General features: G+C 38.2%; 1 long non-coding RNA gene across 2 annotated transcripts in view; it reads left to right on the top strand.

Moving 5' to 3' along the window:
- Positions 1 to 18,543, top strand: part of LOC130545676 (uncharacterized) — a 31,371-nt gene extending 12,828 nt beyond the window's left edge. The window contains exons 4-9 of one of the 2 annotated variants that reach the window (XR_008961689.1): positions 2,740 to 2,861; positions 14,462 to 14,584; positions 14,684 to 14,797; positions 14,890 to 15,005; positions 15,429 to 15,495; positions 18,150 to 18,543. This is a non-coding gene — a long non-coding RNA (uncharacterized LOC130545676). Of the gene's footprint in view, positions 1 to 2,739; positions 2,862 to 14,461; positions 14,798 to 14,889; positions 15,006 to 15,428; positions 15,496 to 18,149 lie in introns of both variants that reach the window. The other variant, XR_008961690.1, reaches the window with a different exon arrangement.
- Positions 18,544 to 21,938: the final 3,395 nt, after the last annotated feature.

The raw sequence follows: 21,938 nt of genomic DNA, 5'->3' as shown, positions 1-21,938 counted from the left end.
ACAAAGTAATTCTTAGACGCGTGACAAGTTTTATGTAAAAATATGCTAAGATACTATCAGCGTGCGTCTGTATCCGATCGTCTGCCACGATTCATTAAGCTAAATTGTATGACGTGTCCTGTTTAAAACTGTGATTTTATGGATAGACGTCTGGAAATTCCAGCATGTCCGTGGCGTCGCTCTTCGTTCGCTGCGGGAGCGTTTCATGTCGTCTCGTTCGGTGCCGTGCGCTATATTGGTAACTTCAAGCGAGCTCACGTGGAGAAACGTTCCGACAAAAAAAAGTGACTTGATTTAAGAGCCGGGCTTTACGTAAGGCGTGATGTTTAATTGGCCGCCGCCCGTGGAAGCCCGAACTTCCGCGCCGAATCTCCTTTGTTTATGGAAAGCGTGAAATAAACTGTGTTCTCCGCCCGTGAATCGTGTGATATCGAGAGGTTATAGAGTGAGAAGCTTTTGTTTGTTCGCCTCACCTTCCCTCCTACATTCTCTTTCCCCCTGTGATTAAAAAACATCATCAGCATCTCATTAGCACTCATTTGCATAGTAACAGCATGAATATTGCGAGTCTGTTTCTGGGGGTAGGGTGACTTAATGAATGCGACAGCCTCTTCTGTTTAACTAATTTTTAGCCTCATCCATATTCAGATGACTCTTGGAATCAGACAGCAGTCAAACTTTCACGCTGAAGCTATGCGGACGTGATCCAAAGAATGTTGCACCTGATTCCTGGAGCCGGAGGAGAAATGAGCTGTTCTTTCTGGAATCAGAATCAAGCCGACGCTTTTTTGCTTTCTGAACGCGTGTTTGTGCTTTTTATTGTTTGCTGGTGCATATTTTCAAAAGAAATACAATGTTTGTCTTCATATATGCAAAAATATCTCAATGAGATTTAATGGAGAGCAAATGAGAGACTAATAATAGCAATTAAGAGCTCAATTTGAGACACTGTTGAGATCTCTTCTTTCAAAAATGAAAATTATGTCATGTATTACTCACTCTCTAGTTGTAAATTTCTTTGTTCTGATGAACACAGAGAAAGATATTTGGAAGAATGCTTGTAACCAAACTGCCCCAGAACTGTTTGCTGTCGTACATTCTTCAAAATATCTTATTTTGTGTTCAACAGAACAACAAAAATGATGAAGTGATTTTTTTTACTATGGTAGTCAATGGGGTCCAAGAACTGTGTGGTTATATATGCATTCTTCCAAATATCTTTCTCCGTGTTCATCAAAACAAAGAAATTTATACAGATTTAGAACAACTCGAAGGTGAATAAATGATGACAGAATTTTTAGTTTTGGGTGAACTGTCCCTTTAAGCTCTATATGGTCTTTTTCTCAGAAGTCTCAATTGACTCTCATCATCATTATCATTTTATTTAGGAGAAACAATATAAAGATATCTTGTTATTTCGCATTATTCGAGTTCTTTCTCGCAGACTCTCTAGGTCCACTCCTGTGTGAATGCCAGTCGATTTTGGCACGTTCTTCCCGTGACCAAGTAGCCGACCACATGATGGATGAAGTGACCAAATTGCAGTGCGCAGAATTTCTGCAGGAGTTGATTGCAAACTGTCTCTGGATAACATAATTATTTACACTGACACAATAATGTAAAATGATTAACATCCGCTCATATTCATACCTATATAAATCACCGGCCCACGTCGAGCTGATGGTTGGAGGAGGGCGGGCTGGCCCGAGATTGAATGCGAGCCAGAGAAGAAGAATATTAATCGTGGCGATGTGCCGCATGGTCGTTTAAAACTTTAAGAAAGGCGAAGCCCTGGCACGTCTTCTTTGGCAGAGTGATCGTTTCTGGCTCCAGCGGGCACACACAGAGAAAGAGAGAGAGATGGATTACCATCCTCCAAACGTCCACACCTGACTCCTCAACTCATACTGTAGATGTCCTACCTGTGCATGAAATAAGGCTTGACCGGCCAACGCATACTTTTTCTAGCCATTTCTCCCCAAAATGAGAATTACAGCGGGGAGGCTCTGGACAATTTTATGTAGGGCTAGAGAACAAAAATCAATATTTAATTATCTGTGAGCGTTTGGTGTCACTACATCTTTAGATCTGTAGGGTGGAGAAGACAGGGTCACCGGGCCGGTAAGTGAGGCCGTCAGTGACGAGACCGCGTGCGTCCCAAGGCTCCGATCGGCCTGCGTTCAATCACATCAGGAGGGATGACTGACAATTCATTTATGAGTCGAGCCGTGCGTTTGGAGAAGGCCACCTTAACGACGAGGTTGCGTGACGTGTGTACAGTACCGTCGAAGTTAAATATGGCTTTGACCTATCGAGGAAATATGGCTTAAACACCCCATCTAGAGGCAGGATGGGACAGCTACTCCGTTGCTGTACAGCTCTGTTTTTCAATTCATATTCAATTCCAGGGTGTTTTTATAGCTCTTTATACAATTTTGCATTGTTGCAAAGCAGATAAATCAGTAAAGCAGTACATGCAGGAGATGCAGGAGAGACATAAAATGATAAAGAACAGTATGAAAATCATGGAAAACAGGACTATTCTGAAACTGAATATATGTTATTATTGCACATTTTCTCATAAGATGCATTTTAATAACTAAACATGTTATAACAGGTTAGTTCTTTGAGTGTATCATTTTAAATTATGCAATTTTTTCATGCATTGCATTTTTTTATTACATTAATATGAATTTTATAATTTCTTAATATTTGACGTGTCTCTCTTTTGCACTTTAGGACAAAATCTGATGTTATCCCGGCTTCATCCGAGAGCATTCCCAAGAGCATTTTGCGGCTTCAATGGAAACAAGGCTGTCTGACCTTTTGAAGTCTCCTCACCTTTGAAGTCGAATCATGCCGTAAGTGATACAGAAATGATGCAAATATTTCTTCTTCGGGTTACATCAGACATTTCCTTTTACAGAATCTTAAAACTTTTTCAGGTTGTTTCGGTGTTGTCTTTTTTGACCCCACTGTATTCATCATATTGAATTTAAAATAGTTGTTGGGTGTTGTGCAATGCTTTCTTGTGGGGGTGTAACAGTATAATATGATGACGATTTGATACAAGACACAATACTGGATTCAATGATACGTTATATTTGGAACAAAATTTGAAATTGAAACTTCCAAATTCCAAAACATTTACAATTTACAATAACATTTTTATTGTACATACAACTTATAAATGTTTAGTTTAACCTCAAATTAATACAAATTAAATTGGTCTTTCACTTAGCAATCAAACTAAAAATGAAAATGAAGAAAGACATTTAGAAAGCTAAAACGCACAAAAATTTAAAACACTTATGTTGACAAGTCAAGTGTGGTCATTTAACAAATTGTCATATTCTGAAAATAAAAACCTCCAATAATTGCATCACATTATACTGTTTACACCCCTACATAGTTGTCAAGTCATTTTAATAAGCTAGGAGCAAAGCACAATAAAGACAATTTTTGATCATTTCCCATTTATGTAGGATTTGGGAAATATTTGAGTAGGGTAACGCTCCATTAGCGCTATCTATTATGATTTATTTAACATATCATACAGTGTCTTCAAGCATACCCAAAATGTTGGCCAAGCACACCGTAAAACTACATTACGGCATAATAATAGATATAATGGACATTAAAGCAATTAAAAATTTCATAGACGCCTGCCGCTTGTCATAAATCTGTTGAATCCCTTCATTTGGCTAATGATTTTTCACCAGGAGGAAATGAACTCGAAATGCGAGGGACAGACGTGAAATGCTGTAATTACTAACCAGTCGCCAGCACGAGAGTGGCTGAGGGACGAACGGCGTTCCCCGAGCTGAACGCTGGGCATGGGGTTCATAACAGATACTTTTTACCTCTTTCCTTGATTGTCCTCTGGACTTTCCGTTAGAGGACACGGAATCGGGACCCGTCTTGAGTTTAATGGCAGCGCACAGCCAATCGATACACTTCAGCTGTGACGGAACAGTTGAGGGACCAAAGGCCCAAACACATTACACGCTCGTCAAGGCCAATAGCGATCTGATGTTGAGGTTAGAAAAACAGTAAAACTGTTAGCCTCTAGTTTCTCCGCCGTTACACCAATCTGTCTTTGGTTTTATCATCGTCGCAGTTCGTCTCTAGGTGCGGGATGGAAAGATCACATAGACATCGAATCCTCATTGAAAAGCCTTGTTGCTTAAGTAACACTTCAATTGCGTTGTTTTAAGAGACAATAGTGAACTAGACTCTAAAAAAGAGGGTTGTTTTAACCCATGGCTGGGTCAAATATTAACATTTAAGTTTGTCCATGTTTTACCCAAACATGGGTTGAAACTAGAGATGCACCAGTTCTAAATTTCTCCAGCCGATTATTTAAAGTCATATCTTCCGATACTGAATTTGAAGATTAAATTAATATTTCTTAACTTTCTGAATGTTATTCATTCATATAATAACTATTCATTTTAAACATAAAACTGGTTATGTTTCTTAACATTTTCTATATACAGAGCACAAATTCATTGCAATTTCCTATTCTCTTTTGATTGACAGGATATACAGTATCTCGGCCCTGATCATTGGCTGTTTTTAAACTATCGGCCAATATCCGATTTCCGATTATTGGCAGATATATCGGTGCATCTCTAGTTAAAACAAACCACTTGCACTTTACACTAAATATGTCTGTTTTTGTCCAAAACAAGCTTCGAACGAATGGCATTGTGGGATACGGTATCCAACATTATGGTTTCCATGTGACATATTTTTGCACATTTCAACAAATGCATTCAGCAATCGGGCTATTCCACACAAGCATATTAACACGTTGAGCAGCATGCATGCTAAACACTGCAGCAATAGTAAGAGTAGCATGCTAGTATGCTACACCAGAGCCCGCATTGAAAAAAACCCCCGCATTAAATGCATGTGTGAGAAGATCAGTCGCTCTGGCGGTTTCACCATTCTCCTGTATTGCTTACCCTTGCAAGTTCAAGCCAAATTAAGTGCCTCATCTTCATTGCAGGCTGTACGGCGATTGATTTGTCCCTTTTAATCAATTTATTTAATTAGTCATACATTCAGCACTTAACGTGCTCGGCCTTTTTTCCCCGACTCGTCTCCGCGCGCGGGTCTCTGGAGATTATCGGGGAAATTATCCAGGAGCCCCCGCTGATGGAAAACTGATAAACAAAAGTCTATTAATTCCACACTGGCATTAAAAGATTGCGAGCTAATCAATTATGAAGCTATTATTTTACTGTCGATTTGTAATAAAGGGCCAGTTTTCCGTTTTTTTTAAATTACATTAGATCGAGACGCGTGGTTAAATGTAAACATGGGGCCATTTAGACCGTTTGCAGAATGATGTGCTAATGGTTTTTAATAGACTGTGAGCAGTGATTGGTAAATAGCTCCGTCAACACCGTACAGATGTATTCAAGTTTGTAAATCATCATACAATGTATAGATGTGCCAGATATAATATGTATGTGTAAATAAATGTTATTTATGTGTGGTTTGATATTTGTTTTAAGGTCAGAACAATTCGAGCTTAAATTAAATTAAAAGTATTTAAATGCAAAAACGCTAGTGTGTTCTGGATGTTTCCTGAGCTTATCCTCATATCTCTATAATATACAATTCAATGCAAGTCTATGAGATTCTTTTCATTTTATAAATTATAACTCTAATCTCTCAGCTCTCTTTTTTAATAAGATGCATGGTTTGATGTCTTGGAATGATGACGTTTTTGATTATTAATAATTAATATTTTTGTTACATCATTTTCTTTACGTTCCAAACTCATTGATGCTAAAATTTTAGTACATTGATGCTTGACAATGTACTAATAAAATAAAAAGTATATTTTTACCGAGCACAACACAGGGTCTAAATCTAATTTCAAAAGTAAAAATGAAAAAATATATATTTGTATTTTAGGACAGTAGGCTACAATAAAGCAAAGCAGGTGGTCATAAGAAAAAGCTTGTGTTTGCATGAACTGGTGTGTGTGTGTGCTTGTGTGTGCGCGCGTGTGCTTGAGTGAATGGCAGCGTTGAGGGAATTGCGCATTTGTTATTCAGGAGGCATATTTGAAGCCCATTTAATCAAGCTGTGATGAGAAGATGCAGAGAGGATGAGATCGCCCCTCGCATTGATAGGGTCTGGTCAGGGCAGCCGATGAACCACCTGAGGTCTTAGCTGTAGACAGGCACGGCAGAATTATGGAAATAGATTCCGCTCGGCTCATCTCTCAGCTTTCCCTTCAGGTGCTTCTTTCTGGAATGTTAAACAATAGCACGTTTTAGACTCGCAGGTAGAGCGTGTCGTTCAGGAGCTCGCCATGGCGTCCCTCAAACATCCGAAACCATTGAAAGCAGATGCTTGTGCTAAACTGAGAGGTAATCCGTCCATTAAATCTTTGTAATAAAAATAAATATTTCAATGATGAAAATTGTTGCTCTTTTGCACACAATGAAAGCACAAAGTGTGATCAGAACAGAAAAACATCACAGAAATATCAGAATCGTGGTGTGTGACTCGTGTGCTTGAGGTCAGTTCTGCTGGACATACGATAGCTTTGTGTGAGGAATCATTTTCTTTCTTTCCAGGTCTAATCAATCAATCTCACACACACACACACACACGCACATGCATTTATTAACTACTGTGAGAAAGGCCAATGGTGGAACATACTGGAAGCAAATGATTTTTTTCCATGAAATTAAGCTTGAAGGGAGTTCAACACTGTCACATTTTAACTGGTGCCAGTAAGTCAATCTGCCCTTCAATCTTACATTAAATGCTAGTAATGTTCTTGTAGTATTAAATCAACCATTTTATTTCTGTAGCATACACTTTTATATATAACCGAATTGTTGATTTAAAGGAATAGTTTGCCAGAAAATGAAGCGAGACGAGACATTTGGAGAGAACACAAGTAATATTTTAAGCTTATTTAGCAATCGATACATCGCTTATGCATAGAAACATACACATCAGCGTGTAAATCCAAATATGGCGGGCGGCATGTTGATATCTTTGAATTTCATTGGTTCTCGCATGTCTGGTGATTAGTTTTGTCATGATCCAATAAGATGAGATTCAAAGTAAACTATGAGACAATTTTTATATTTGGCAGAACTATTCCTTTAAGGCTAATATATCGTTCTTAGTAATAGCAGCACTAACCATATCTGTAGGCAGAGGTGGGTAGAGTAGACAAAATCTTTACTGGCAAGTAAAAGTACAAGTAACTACATACATTGTTACTCAAGTAAGAGTAAAAGTCACTATTTTAAAAATTACTCAAGTAAAAAAGTATGCAATGAAAAAACTACTCAAGTAGCTAGTTACTAGTTACTCTGTATCTGGGCTTGACATTAAACATTGTCATGTGGTTGTCATTCGGACAAGTAAATTCGTCATTCACTTGTCCGAGTACAAATGTTACTTGCCTGAAGATAAAAAAAAGATATTTCATTTGAATTCTCATTATAATTGTTTCAGATTTAGATTGGTCAAGTTTGCTTCTAAGCACTTTAACTAGTGTCCGTTTTGGCCACCTGAATTAGGTTATAGGCCAGCAGTAATTATTATTAGTGTTGATGCTGTAAGTTAACTTTTTTTGCACATAGCACTGGTGCTACAGAGTTTTAAAGTTTGGTAGCACAGGCCAAACAGTAGGAGCACAAGTATAAATCGTCTACATCGCCATCATTAAAAAAAATATGCTAGTGCAGTTCATCATGAATAGGCAGGTAACTGACAAATGACATTAATGTTACATACGGATAAATAGGGCCATATCATTTTTAGTTTACCTTAATTTGTTTACATTTTTCTAAGTTGTCTTTTTCATTTTTTACTGTACAATAGTGGTATATTTGTCCACATAAATTACTGTAGTATACTATTGTATTTACTATAGTAAACGGCAGTAAAATTCTTAGATATTATAGTGTTTTTTTAACTTTACTATAGTATACAGTGTTTATAAATTTACTACCAGGGCACTACAATTTTCAATAGCAAATACTGTATAGTACATCAGTCTGAGTGTTCAATTTAAAGGGACTTTTATTTTGACGGGTCTTCGGGAAGACGCTTGAGTATTTGTGAGTTTGCCGATAGCTTCACTCAGACAAACAGTAAAACGCTAGTAAAATAAACTAGCAACTCTCGAGATGAAGCTCATGTGTTCATATCCTCACACAGTGCAGACGCAGGTAAATCCTCAGATAAACCATCACTCGTGTTGAATGTTAAACTGTGCACATAATTCACTCAGACACGCAGAACAGTCAGATGACATTTAAATAACAGGATTCCGCGTCCGCATCTAGTTACATGGACTCGTTACATACCGATTACTGTCACGCACAAACAAGCACAACCACGACAAACGCACTTCACACAAACACGCAGCTCTGTCTAATGCACATATTCTTATTATTCTACATATATGTCGCACTGTTGTTATTTTTCATTTCAAGTTACTTAAAAGTAAAATTCTCTCTCACTTGCCCATACAAAACATTGTCCTGGACAAGCGTTAATGCCGAGCCCTGCTGATTATATACTATTCATAAAATTTGTATTAATGCCAATATTTTAATATTATATTTTAATCAATTATTTTAATTATTATTATTATCATAAGCAGATATCTTTGCAATATACACACAGAGACTAAAGAATAGACAAACACAGAAGAGACAAGCATTTCTGTGAATTTCATCTAGTCCCAATGTCAATGTAGCCAACTTATTTAGAATAGTACACCATGTCAAACTAAAGTAAACCTGCAGAGTTTTGCATTTAACTAAACTCAGAGCTTTTCCTAAGATGATCTAGAACATCTGCAGTTCTCTATTATATGAAATACAAACTGATTTTATACAAAACTGTTGTGTCACGTGTGTGTTGTGAAAAGCTCTTACTTGTAAACATACAGTAAACAGTGAACCACACGCCCATCAACAAGTTTTCTTCCTTCTGTTCTTCAAATGTATATTTCTGCAAGCCCACGTCTCTGTGTCTGACAGGTCGCGCTTATGTTGCTGTGTGTGACGAACAGGTCGCGCGGGCGCGCGCATATGGCGGGCATTTATCATTGCTTGCAAACAATATGACGCATTTGCAGTTTTGGTTTGATAGATCCACTTCATCCAACTCTCTTTGCGTTCTTAAGTTTTCCGCGAGTAACCCGCCGCTTCAGACGATTCAGATCGTGCTGCGAACTGAACAAATCATTTGAACTGATTTGTGAACCTATTCAAACGGTTTTGCCCATTGTTCAATTAATGCTTTCAAAAGAATCGACTCAAAAGAATCAATCTCTCGGGAATTCCCCAGTGAAAAGAGACGACGACCTTGAAATAAACGACGCATTTTATAATGCATGTTTTAAAATGAAGGAATGAAGGAACGTCACGCAGTGTAACGAAGTAAAAGAACAGATTTTCTATTAGAAATATACTCAGAAAGAGTAAAAGTACCCTCTTTAATTTTACTTTAAAAGTACATATTTTCCAACATGTCAAGTAAATGTAACGCGTTACTACCCACCTCTGCCTGTAGGCTACATCAAACAGCGTGGCCTGTTGAGGACAGATACAGATTGCTGACCAGAATATCACTGAGGGCTGTTTTGACCACCAACAGCCTAAAAACACCAAACTCATACCGATGAGTTTAGAAATGTATAAACGTGGAGGCCTAACAAAAACAATGATCTATTCCTATTACAAGATATACAGTGTGTGTGTGCGTGCGTGTGTGCGCGTGCGTGTGTGCGTGTGGACTTGGTTTTTATATGTTAGTGGGCAGTGTTGGGCAAGTTACTCTGGAAATGTAATTAAATTACTGATTACTGATTACTCCCTTTAAAAGTAATCAAGTTACTGGTCTGATTACTTTATTACTCGTTACATTACTCGTTGCATTACTACCCCCCCCACCCCTCAAAAACACAAAATAACCTCTTTAGCCTTCTCAAGACTAAACTTTATTGGGAAGTGCATACTCTACTCTATCTCATCTTTAATTATTTTTATACATTCTTTCTGCTTATTCCATACTAAAGCCTGTCATAAATAATAATAATAATTAAACTCTGTGACATTTTAACTTAAAACATTTTTTCATATGTTAACTAGTATTTCTAAACCTGCATACTCCATAATGTAAAAAGTCTCTCCTTAGTTTCTTATAACTTGTATATCTTAACTAGTGCTTCTTCATATTTCTATGATGATTTCTTCGTCATTTAACAATTGTAACAGCGTTAGAGCAGCAAAAACTAGTCTGACAAAACATAACATGTTGCTAATAGCAGCCTGGCACTCGACAGTAGAAGTTGATTCATTGCTCTTACGAGTTTTTAGCTTAAGGTGGCAGGCTTTCCATGGAGTGCCTTTGGTAGTACTTTCCGCACAGGCGCGTTTCAGTTTGATGACGTCGCGGGTGCGACAGGCAGGCATCCAGACTTTGAAAAAGCTATTTCGCTTTTTACAATTTAAATGATAAAACGATACAACGGCAACGCAGTAACGCAGCTACCGTATAGTTACCTGGGCTTGGAACTATAATCTAATTACTATTTTAGGAATTATAACGAGTTAAATTACTCCGTTACCAAAAAAGTAATGAAACTACAGTAACGCGTTACTGCCCAACACTGTTAGTGGGGACCTAAACCTGAATGCACACCAACTCATGGGGACCCGTGTCACTGTGGGGACCAAAATTGAGGTCCCCACGGGCACAAAAGCTTATAAATTGTATAGAATGATAATTTTTGAAAATCTAAAAATGCAAAAAGTTTTCTACGATCTTTAGGTTTAGGGGTTGGGTTAGGGGATAAAATATACAGTTTGTACAGTATACAACTCAATACGCCTATGGACTGTCCCCACGGAGATAATAAAACATAAGTGTGTGTGTGTGTGTGTGTGTGTGTGTGTGCGTGTGCGTGTGTGTGATTTCATTCTGCTCTGGTTAATGGCAATGCTAATGTGCTTGTTCGAACTGCTTGTATCAGCATATTGCGTTGCCTGTTGCTTTTAATCAAGGGTAAGAAGAATAAAAAATCATTTCATGAGCACACCAATTACCTATTTAAAAAAGTGTTATTGTGAAGAAGCTACTCCTACAATATGACTGGGCATAGAGCTGACATCACCGAGCCCTCTTATTTAACCACCTCTGCACATTTTGCCATGTTTAGTCTCGTTAAATATCATGAGATACATCGCCGCCTCTTTAATGACCTGCGCCGGCCTATCCATAATTCATTTTCAACTCATCTGACTTTACGTCGGTCATCTCATTTCTGTCCATTTTATTTTCCACAGCCAAAACATCCAAGGTATTTTAATGAATCATAACAGAGGCTGATATTCAAAAATGAAAATCTCTCATTGTTTATTCACACTCATGTGTAAAACCTGTGGACACAAAAGAAGATGTTTTGAGTAATGTCTCAGTGGTTTTGTGTTGATAGTCAATTGAGTACAATGTCGTTTGGTTATCAACATTCTTCAAAATATCTTATGTTTTGTGTTCTGCAGAAGAAACTCCTATATGTTTTGAATGACATGATGATGAATAAATGATCAAATTATTTCCATTTTGGGTGAACTATCCCTTTAAATCTCATGTGCAAAAAACCCCCAAATTCCTCTGGATTAACCCTAAACCGACCGTAAACTAACCGATTCCCCATTCGTAAAGCAATCAGCCAAACTTTTAATGTGGCCGTGGACTATTACCAGGGTCATTCGGTTTAATCTTATACGGTTATGGACGCCGGGATCAGACGGGGCTATATTTGCATTAGCAATCTCTGTGAAACTTTGCTAAATTGGCTGTAGTAGGAATCTCAGCTAATGTGATCTAATTTAGTGGCCGCCGCTCTGCTGTGAATGTCAAACATGTACGACCTCTTCTGTTAGTCATCCAGACAGCGGCCGTGAATCAGAGCCGCAGCGCGCATGCGCGTCAATCCGACGCGCCTCGAGTATTAATAGATAACTGGTTTGTTAAACGCTCGTGCGAAACGCAATATTAACAAAGCTTAACGCGCCGCTAATGCAATCGTGCCAGTATGATGCGAATGTAGTATGAGATCGTGTTTTATTCAATTAAACCTATTTCGCTCTTATTCACTTGAGATTCTAATGAGCACTAGATATGAAGTGGCTTTTGTCTTCATCAACCTACAGACTGTAAGACTGCTGGTATTTCTGTATAATGTAGGCATGCAGGGTGTTAGCACAGAGAATGAGTGATAGAGAGAGAGAGAGAGAGAGAGAGAGATGGTGATCTCCTCCATTATTCATTAGGGCTCGTCTCATACGGTAGAAGAATCCGTAGTGAGGTGGATTTGTGAATTATTATTATGATTCCGGTTAGCCAGCTCCAATAAGACCTTTAACTCCAGCGAGCTTAAGGCCTGTCATCCCCCGTTGACTTTAATTATAATTTCTATTCCTTCAGCTTCATGCAGCTCTGTGATTTTCAATCACACACACACACACACACACACACACACACACGCACGCACGCACGCACGCACGCACGCACGCACGCACACACACACACACACACACCTGTGCGACCCTCTCTAGAGGGGATGCATGGACTCTTGACAGGCCTATAAAGTTGTTAATGGCTCCTGCAGCTCATGTTTAAAAATTATGCTGAATCGCAGTAACATGAGGTCCGTGATTACAAATCTTCTGCCCCTTTTCTGGACACAGTTTGCCTGATTTCACTAGCCAGATTCAATGCACGATGTGTGTTTTTTGAGCAGTTCCTTTGAGCAGTGTGTGCGCGCGTGTGTCATGTGCTGTAGACAGGAAACTCTCATGCTGACTTGTTTAACATCACCTTCCGGCGTGTGTTATTGTGTGTGAAGCGATAACAAAACACATATACACGATTACATATACCAATTCATCTTCTATTTATCCAGAGACAGAGAGATCTAATATTGTTGGTGTTTTAATGATGAATAAAATATAAAATAGTCAGATAAATGACAATCTTTACAGTTGGTCTGTAAGGTACGTACTGTATGTGGGGCAGGAGCGACACCTGGTGGAAAACCTCTGCATTGCATCTAATTTATTAAACATTTATTATATTTATTTTATATTCACAGGGCTATAAAATAAATGGATATCTGTGTATGTGTGTGATAATTCGTTACCATATTCTGGGCACAAATTTGTACCCAAAAGTAAGCAGAGCTTGACAAAACCTGTTTGTAATTAAACGTTAAAAATTAGTAAGTAAAGCTTTTTTCATTTACAAAATGCAAGGTTAGCTTACAGTAGTTATGACTAGTTGTGTATAAAAGCAATAGAAGTCTGTGGGATGTCCCCGATGTAAATGTATGTGTGTTCTGTATCTTTGGTGAATGGAATGAAGTGTATGATTGTATGTCATTTGTTAAAGAATAATGAACATCATCATTTCTCCATAGAATTCCAGATCTGCAGGTGGGAAGAATTCTCACCTGCCCAGGGCGAAATGTGATTAGAAGTCTTATGTGCGTCTCATGAGAACAGCTCATGTTAAAGAGTCAGTGATCTCTATGGTGTCAGGCTGTATATACGTGTTTGCTCATTACAGCAACAACCAGGATAGAGACTTTCCATATACAGACAATTAAAGCAGCGAGTACCCGTCCCCCCGTGACTTCTCCTCGAGCAATATCAGCATAGTGTGTCACATCTCATGATAATGCAAAACATCTACACGATTCTCTCAAGAAAGAAAATGGCATAAGTCATTAGCAGAATGCTTGGGTGTTGCTATGAGGTTGCTTGGGTTTTCTGGCTGGTTGATAAGTTCATAAATCCTCATTTATTTATTTAAGTCTGTTTTAGTCTTTTAATGACGGTAAATGGGTTTATTGTATATCCATATCCTTAATGATTCGCGCCTTAGGAAACACAAACAATGAACTAAATAAAATCACTGCAAATTTCGGTCTAATTTATTGTTGTTTTTAATATAAATGAGCTTTACTGGCATCAAAAACATTTGTATTTGAAGCTAGTGACGTGCAATAAATAGGCTACATTAAAAATAACAATAGTGTATATCTACAGTAGTGCAAATACTATAATAGTAGGACATGTAATTAATATTTACAAAGAAAAATAAAATATCAGTACAGCAAAGATAAAGTAGCCTACAATAAAGTAAGATATGAACCGTGCTTTATTGCTTTTCTCATTCTTGCAACATTTTATATTAATCAATCAGTTTGAAAATGAAGAAGACATTGTGTACCAGCGGGTTGAACTGTGTTGAGTTTGAATGAAGGATTTTCTAGAAATCTCTCCAGACAATTCTCACAAGTGCTTACCGGCTCTATTTATGCCTGTCAGAACCCCAGAGAGTGTGTGTGAGGGTCTCTGTGGTATAATTCTCTGTCAATATTTCCCACTTCCAGTTCCACATGACTGAGATGAACTCACAGAACAGCACACGCCTGAGATGACGGCGTGGACGTCATTTATTGTCACCGGTTTCATTCTAGGATTCTCGTATTGTTCACAGAGTGAAAGTTGTGTGGGTAAGTGTTTTGAGAGGATTGTGGTATTATAAATGTTGTGTTATAAACAAGTTTGTGAGTGTGTTCAACAGGTAATGTGAGTTTGTCGGTGTCTGTCAGCTCTAACTCAAGTCTTCTGGTCGACTGGTCCAGTGGAAACCCGCAGGCGAGTCAATGTGCATTGCTCATTTCAACAGTGGGAAGAAAGGAAATCTACATTCACCTTTTACCAGGGTACTTTTTTATTTGACATGATGTTTTCTCTGATGTTCTCAATGTGGACGAATCTTAATCTTAGGAATGTTGAAAGAGCTCTGTTGTGTCAGGTCTGGATCTCTCCTCCTGGAAAACATCACCCAAAATGGCAAACACTCTTTTTTATGCACCTGTTTTGCACAGTCTCAGGGTCTCTTGTGCTCAAAGAACATAAGCACTGTGGCCGGTAATTTCCTTTCATTTATCGTATAATAAAGAATATTTAAATGTGATGTGTATTGCCCGTAGAATTGCACAAATGCTGTGAGAGAAAATAATATTGCACACAAAACGTCAACGATGTCTTTGTATTATCTGAGAGCTATAATGTTTTTCGAAATAATTGTAGAATGCAACCTTCACAATATTCATAGGTAACACTTTAACGATTTAAATGCTTTGCAGGTGAAACCACAAATGTGAATATGGTCAGAAGTTAAATTTATAAAAATATAAAATGTGCTTGAAAGTGTATTATAAAGAAACCATATTACAAAAGTAAATAAAATAAATATATTGACTTTCTATTAATATGTATGTACTATAGTAGAACTCCGTATATATTAATAATGAACCTTGATCATCTGTTTTTTTCTCTCTCTGAATGAAGGGGTCGTTCACCCAGCACCTGTGCTCCAGACCTCAGATAATCCATCTTCCGTCAGTAACATTAACATGTGAGTGAGTTTCATTCATTCATTTGCTCTTGTTCACATTTCTGTTAAACCAAAGTGAGAAAGAAACTGCAGAAATAAAACCTCAGTGCGAATCACCTCTAGAGGGCATTAGGACACTAAAAGATGATGCTGGATTTTAAAAACATTTCATTCTCATGTAACTCAAGAAGAAGTGAATTTTATGCCAACTTGGATCTGTACACTGTTATAAATATAGATTTTTTTAGGCTGTATGGTTCCATATAGTCTTATAAATAAAGATAAAAGAAAGAAACAGTTCTTTTATAAACATATGACTGATTGGTTCTTTGGGGAACCAAACATGGTTCTTCTGTGATATCGCTGTGAAGAACCTTTTGTAGCAGCTTTGCTGTATTTTTAAGAGTGTACATGTTGCGCAAAAGGTTCTTTGTAGTGAAAAAAGGTCTAGAGCAGCAGTTCTCAACAGGGGGGCCGTGGCCCACAAGGGGGCCCCAACTGACTTCCAAGGGGGCCTCAGGATGGCTAATAATTTTAAAATGAGACCAAATGAACATTAAAATGCATTTTCAAACTAAAAACCAAAATATTTCTTATTATTTTCATATTGAATAAACATTTTGTGAGAAGGAGGAGGGCCTTTGAATATTGTTGAATATAGTGGGGGCCTTGGATTCAAAAAGGTTGAGAACCCCTGGTCTAGAGCACTATAAAACAGAAGAGCAAGAAATTGTTGTCTAAAATTTTCCTTGGGGAACCAAAACTTTATTTTTGAGAGTATATAACCTATGTGTTTGTTTGTAACTTTTAATTTTCTTGTTGTTTGTGTGTGTTTGTGTGTGCGTGTGTGCGTGTGTATATGTGTTCATGTTTGTATATCCCGGTGGGGACCTAAACCTGAATGCACACCAACACATGGGGACTCGTGTCACCGTGGGGACCAAAATTGAGGTCCCATGGGCAAAAAAGCTTATAAATTGTACAGAACAATATTTTTTTTAAATCTAAAAATGCAAAAAGTGTTCTATGATCTTTAGGTTTAGGGATAGGGTTAGGGGATAAAATATACAGTTTGTACAGTATAAAAGACATTACGCCTATGGACTGTCCCCACGGAGATAGTAAACCAGACATGTGTGTGTGTGTGTGTGTGTGTGTGTGTGTGTGTGTGTGTGCGTGTGTGTGTGTGTGTGTGTGTGTGTGTGTGTGTGCGTGCGTGTGTGTGTGTGTGTGTGTGTGTGTGTGTGTGTGTGTGTGTGTGCGTGCGTGCGTGCGTGCGTGCGTGCGTGCGTGCGTGCGTGCGTGTGTGTGTGTTGGTTCTTTTTGACTATTAGGTTAAAATTCCTTAAAATGATTTGCAATGCCTTATTGATGAACTTGGCTGCTGAAGAGAGAGGGTGCGTGATAATTTCATTTTTAGGAGGTGAAAATAAAGCATTAAATGTGATTTAAAATATACATTTCATGTGTCAAAATGTCTTTATCATTGATTTCTTGCTTTATTTTCACCTCCTAAAAATGTAAAGGCCTAATAGTTTCTGACATTTATTATTAAAGAGAGTCAATAAAACTTCTGTCTTCATCTTCAGTCCTGAGGCCTAATAGTCATCTGACTGTCTACATGTCATATACATACACTATGACAGTATTTTTCTTTAACTACTAAAATAAAAATAACCCTTCACCCTGACGAGAGCGTCCTCATATGCATCACGCTGTTTATCATCTCTTTCATTTATTTAAAGAGCGTGTATTTGCATCAAAGCTTGCTTTCAAAGAGTAAAAGTCATTCTGTGCAGGTTGTAAACAAAGCGTGGCTTATTCATGGTGCTCTCTAAATGTTTAGGTAAGAGAGCAAGGGTTTGTTTTGATTCATCTAAACAGGAAACAGTCACTTGAGTCACTCCTGCCATCTGATTGGCTGAAAAGAATCCCCCTCTCTGATCTGTCCGTATAGACATTTTACAACCGATCGATCGACAATTCCCAAAAGTATTTTCCTGGAAAAGCCACGTCGCTTATTATACTGGAACTCGCCTCATTAGACACCCTGTTGACACATTAAAGTGCATTTATGAATTATGCATTTTCTCGTCCAATCACAGCGAGCGACATCTGTGTTTGGACATGTGGGAGTTGTTTATTCGAATACTGATGAGGTTTAAACTCACAGCCACCCAAAAATAACCCGATGACCCGCGATGCTGCGCCCGTCACAAGCGTCGGTTACTCACGGTCATCTGTGGACAGCACCTGTCGCTGGCTCATGCTTTATTCCAGAAAGACTTCTTCCTCCTACAAACAACTGTCTGACGGAGCAGAGATGCCTCACAGTGTTTATAACCATCACATGTCATCATCCAGCTTGTTTTGAAGCACTGCAGGGTTTTAAAGAGTTTGAAGAGATTTTAAAGCTGTTGAATAGATCCATTAAAGGGGTGATGCAGTCAATGACGCTGTTTGATGACCCTCACATGTGGCCACTGTCGACGTCTCTTGTGAAATTCAGGAAACTTGTGCAACAAAACATTGAATTCAATAGCATTGCTGAAGAAACAAGTGAGATATTGAAGAGATCTCATTTGTGATTGTCTGACGCATGCATCTTTGTGTATGCATCGACACTTGATAGGAAGTAAATATGTTGTTGTGATGCAACATTTGTGTGTTTGCAGGAAATGGTTAAGCAGTGGTGTGTTTGGAACCACTGTAACCACATGTGTCGTACTCGTAATCTACATTATATACAGAAGATGGACTGGAAACGGCATCGATCGACTGCGTCTGAGATAAAGAGAGATTCGGGCACAATGTCCTGAAGGAGAGATATTATTTTCACTGGCATTAGATGTCATTATTCAAGTTGCATTTACATTTAGGCTAACTTTAAAGAGTGTGAATACATTGATGCAAATTATAAAATAATATGAAAATGATTTATTGTTTGGATTAGTTTTGAAATGTTTAAATGTATTTCCACAGATCTGTGATTTTATATCTTCTCTTTCATACCAAGTAGCTGTGTTCTGCAATTCTATTTCAAACATTTAATGTAACATTTACAATAAACACAAGCCTTGCTATCATTTGCTGTCATGTTTATGTTTGAATGGAATTGCATTAGAAAAGCATTATTTTCAACATTCAAGCATCATTTATATGGATATTAGAAGGTCTTCAGTCACTAAAAATAAACCATGCTTCTTTGCAAACGAATCAAAAACTAAGCCTTGTATATATAAACATTTAGTGTTTCTAGTGTTCTAATTCTAGTGTTGAACTGATGTGGTTGTTTACTGCCATCGGGTCTAATAGCACAGTACAATAATTGTTTTAAAATAATCGTTTTTTTTTTCTTTTAACAGCAAGCGTCTCTCGCCCATCAGATGACATGAGGCTAATTAACAGTAAAATGCTTTCAGCTCTTCATGTACGTGCTCAGAATAATAAAAAACAATGTTAGCATGCAGACCCATTAATGACTTTAGGCTTTCAATGTGTATATTTGTTATATTTTTACTTTTTCAGATATGTCTGAGCCAACCAATAATACAGCATGCATGTTTATAAACCTCCTATAATGTCAGCAGATAATTTAAGGGGGATGTGGGGCAAGTTGCCACATATTTGCATCCTTAAATCATTTTATTAATGTAATTATTGGAAAGTCAATTTTCATACATACAAACCATAAAGTTATGACTATAGATAAATATTGAAAATGTCCAATTGACAAGAAAAAAATCTAGCACACCATTCATTGAACACACTATGACACTATGACAGTGGGGCATGTTGTCACAATATCTGGGGTACAAAACAACTTTTTGCATGGGCACAAACACATTTTGTAACCCACAAAGCTACAGAAATGTAGACCAGTCTCCTCCGTATATATTCATCGTTACCTTTGCATAGCCAAATACCTTTGTTCTTCACTAAAAACCCGAAATACAAATCAATGCAAATGCACGTCTTGCCATTTCCCCACATAATGACGGGAGGAAATATTATACACATTTCCAGCTGTATGTTGTGAGGTCGTCATCAGGGTGGGTGAAAGATACGTCGCAGTCGGCTAGCTGTGATATTACACCTCTGTTTTGCCACCTTCTTACATGATTTACATAATGGCCTGAAACCCATTTCCTCTCCGACCTTTAATGTTGTGACGTGAACCGGCAGTACATCGATGTCACCAGCAGATGGCGAGAGGCGCGTTACCGCTGCAGCCAATACTAATACACTGTCGATTTTATTGTGCGCATGTGTATAAGCAACACGTTGAGGCATTTGAACCAATTTGTAATAAGATCAAGTGTGTATATAGGCAATGCATTGTGTGCATTCCCGACAAAACCCAGTTTTTTACGATTTAATGTTGTGTTGCCAAACGATGTTAGCGTGCATTTTTATAAATCACAATTTTTTATTGACGGCGGGACTTTTTGGGGTGATCTGGGCTAGTTATCACACTTTTTACATCTTTCTTGATGTTGGAACTCAGTTTTATTTGGACAAGGCATAAAGTTATGACCACATTATGACCACAGAAACTAACGTTTCTATGTTATATGAAAAATCATATATGGGGTAAAGGGCTGTCTTGGATATCAGGACGGGGTGATTTTTTATGATGCTGTTATAAAATTACAGGGATAGTTCACCCCAAAATAAAACAAATCTTTAAAATAAGTTTCACCCTGTATGTGACACTTTCTTGGGTGGACCACAAAAGAAGATATTTTGAGAAATGTCTCAGTGGTTGTGTGTTCATACAATGGAAGTCAATGAGGTTCAGTGTTGTTTGGTGACCAGTGTTCTTCAAAAAATCGTTTTGTTCTCAGTTATTTCTTTTGTGTTGTTTGGGATAAAGTGTCTGGTGACAGGAGCGCCTTTATGGGATTACCTTCTCCTCAGGTTCTGATCTGAATCTGTGATGAACACAAGGGCTCTTCTGTTGTGGATTATTTGATCTGGTACATTTTTTGCCCAGACTGTTGTTGAGGCAGGTTTGGAAACATTCCTACTTACAAGCATCAGGAAATGGAATGTAGATACACATTTAAAAAACCACTCGAGTGGCTGCCTGCCCACACGAGCCAGGGTGGAGGTGTACATTACCGCGGTACTGTGCTGTTGCAATTTACCATTATGACAAAAATCCCATATTACTATAAAAAAAATACTATGTGGATGGTTTCAGTTCACAATTATGGTATTAAAACAGCTTACGATGCCATTTATTCTTTCAAAAATTGGTCATCAAAAACAAAGCCATAATCCCAGAATATGTCTATGCATGAAAGTTTTGTGCACGGTCTAAATGAGGCACAGGTAACGTTGAAAGAGCAGGACGGCACGTTACAAGACTCGTTCCCAATTGAATATCTGTAGATATTATGGCTATTACATTGCAAATTGCATGTGAGTTTTGTACTATGCCGCTCTGATCTTTTATCATTATTTATTAATGCGGTTATCATTGAGTATAAGGGATACTGTACCAGTTTTACTCTCTGTAATGAAAGTGATCATGGTTCTGTTTGGCAGTTAATGTAATACAGAACTAGCAGCTTTAATAGCTTTTTGAGCGTTTCGCCTCCCCAAGGACAATTCTGGCCATTAGGCAACTCAAAATGATTGCATTAAAGAGATGCAAAAAGTTATTCGTCGAAAATGAGTGGTGTGTCAGTGTAGTTTGTGCGGTTTCCATAGCAACTGTGCCAGGACCAAAAAATATAATAATATCACCTGCCAAAGGTTTTCTTCTGTCTCATTGTTTGTGTACATGCACTGTAGTAAAAAACTAAAGTGTGCAGTTGTGCATTTAGCGAGTGTTGATGTGTGTTTGGTTAGGCATGGTTTCCAGCGTGGAGTGTGAAATCTTTGAGCAACTGGGCCATGAGAGAGGGGAAAGCGGTGGGGGGGTGTTTGTGTTCCTCTGACTAGACTGACCTTCAGCCTGGCTGCTAATCACTTCAAAGTCGCTCTCATCAGCAACCAAGATTGAGCGGGCATGATTCAACAGCATCATTAGAACAGCATTTCATGTCCATCATCTCTGGAGGGCATCAAAAAATGGTTGTGCTTTTTGGCAACAGTTGTGTCTGGTATATATATGTTAGAGTTATTTGGTTAGTTGTCCTGTTGAAAGGTCTGCTGAGACGATCCATTGAAAAATACCTTGCCACGGTTACGCTTTACCCAAATTGTCATAAAATCCCAAATGGCCTTATGGGACGCTGGAAATTCTATCTCTCTCTCTCTCCTCTCTCTCTCATTCTCTCTCTCCTCTCTCTCTCATTCTCTCTCTCCCTCTCTCTCTCTGTCTCTGTCTCTGTCTCTCTCTCTGTCTCTGTCTCTGTCTCTGTCTCTCTCTCTGTCTCTGTCTCTCTCTCTCTCTCTCTCTCTCTCTCTCTCTCTCTCTCTCTCTCTCTCTCTCTCTCTCTCTCTCTCTCTCT

Source organism: Triplophysa rosa, linkage group LG22 (genome assembly GCF_024868665.1).
Source record: "Triplophysa rosa linkage group LG22, Trosa_1v2, whole genome shotgun sequence".
NCBI classification, from domain to species: domain Eukaryota; kingdom Metazoa; phylum Chordata; class Actinopteri; order Cypriniformes; family Nemacheilidae; genus Triplophysa; species Triplophysa rosa.
This window is presented reverse-complemented; position numbering and strand designations above follow the sequence as displayed.